The sequence below is a fragment of the Gallus gallus genome, chromosome 4 (assembly GCF_016699485.2).
Source record: "Gallus gallus isolate bGalGal1 chromosome 4, bGalGal1.mat.broiler.GRCg7b, whole genome shotgun sequence".
In the NCBI taxonomy this organism is placed as follows: Eukaryota; Metazoa; Chordata; class Aves; order Galliformes; family Phasianidae; genus Gallus; species Gallus gallus.
Window position 1 is genome coordinate 10,507,271 of NC_052535.1, and position 1,609 is coordinate 10,508,879.

The 1,609-nt window shown below is 45.2% G+C and overlaps 1 non-coding gene across 1 annotated transcript; it reads left to right on the top strand.

Annotated features, from left to right (window-relative positions):
• Nucleotides 1–1,223: 1,223 nt before the first annotated feature.
• Nucleotides 1,224–1,308, top strand: MIR1750 (microRNA 1750). Its single transcript, NR_035250.1, has one exon. It is a non-coding gene; the product is annotated as a microRNA 1750 (primary transcript).
• The last annotated feature ends 301 nt before the right edge of the window (nt 1,309–1,609 follow it).

Genomic DNA, 1,609 nt, shown 5'->3' on the forward strand with positions numbered 1-1,609 from the left:
TTGAAATTTACTTTGAGTAGCACTGCCATAGGCCATGAAAGAATAGAATTGATACAGTTGCAGGTGAGGTCTGGGGCGAAACTGTTCTTTTGTTTGCTTACTTTATATTGTTGTCCTAAAGGTTTTTCTTTGTTGAGAGCCTCATTTGCCTTCTAATCTGGTGTGCGCCAACCCCTGGATGGACAGTCAGAATAAATGTTCTGCATTGTGTTCATGTAAGACATGTAGAGCCATTGGTTTGACGTCCTTACTGCAGGGCACTTGATCAGGTCTGCTGAGAATTCGTAAGCCTAGCTGGCAGAGATACACTTCACTTTTTTCATTACTCTTTTGGCATTCATATATCCAGTTTTCATGTGGCTTATTTCCATGCCTTCATACTTGAAACTCCCTAATCTTCCATCACAGATTTTTCTGTAGAACAAGGACCTATATTTGGATCCTGTGATCACTTCTGTCTCTGAGACTCAGGAGATCTGATCTATTGGGTGATCATGGGCAAGCCACAGGTCTTCTGCTTCTCTTCCCTCATGGCATGTATGCTGCTTACTAACACTGAAAGGCTGTTGGAAGCAGGAATTTGGAGCCAGCTCTTAAATGGGAAACATACTAATGACATATTAAAGATATATAAAACAGATTGGGACCCAGAAAGACATGCAGAGTTGCTAGCTGGACTGATTAGGAAGAAATGACTAAATGAGTCAGTCTTTATTTAAATCAGCTTTGTGTTGCTCACTGGTTGGGTCACCATCACATCTAGCTTCATGTGCTCATGGCATTTCTAGAACTCTCTCAGCTGACTTAGGTCTATCTGTATCTTAGCACACTGGTTTGTTGGTCTTTACCTAGGACATACCTCGCATAATACTGCTTGATTCTATGTACCCTTTATCTGTAGGATATATCCATGTCCTTTGCTGTCCTTAATCCCTCCATTGTTACACTTTGCATTGTGGGGATCCTGTTGGCTACTTCTGTGCATGTGGGAGCAGGACTGCATTAACACTAACAGATCCAGCACTGTTGGTGCATGTTCAACTTTGGTCATGCCTTGCTGACGGTTGTCTTGAGCAGGGCTTATCCTGACTGAGTCAGCCAAGATCTGGTGACCTTTCTGACTGCTCACACCATGCTGAGCCCCGGCTATGATGTCCAATTAGTAGCTGACTTGAAGATCTGGGTCCATTTAAGACCTGCTACCAACACCTGTACTACTAGAGGAGACTGGAGTGATGAGGACCAAGTGCATCACTGCATGCCTCCAGGAGCAGTGATCAAGTGGTGCTCTGTGCCTCTCCAGTACTCAGCAGAATTCAGAGCATCCATGGCAGCAGGTACTGCAGTGTCTCTAAAACAGGATGCAGAAAGGGCTGCTGTAGAGGTCAGTGGTTTCGCTGACCAGTGTGGACCAGAAAAAGATCCCTGGGCTCAGAGCAGACTTTCTCTTCTGCAGAGTCAAAAGGCGCCCAACAAAGCTGGCATTAAAACTGACAGAAGCTCTCGGTAGCAGGAAAAAGCCCAGCTCCTTCCTTCCTCCCCCTTGCACATTGGATTAGTTGGATTTGCCAGTTCACTTAGCCAAGTGAAAGCCTCAGTCCCTTCCCCC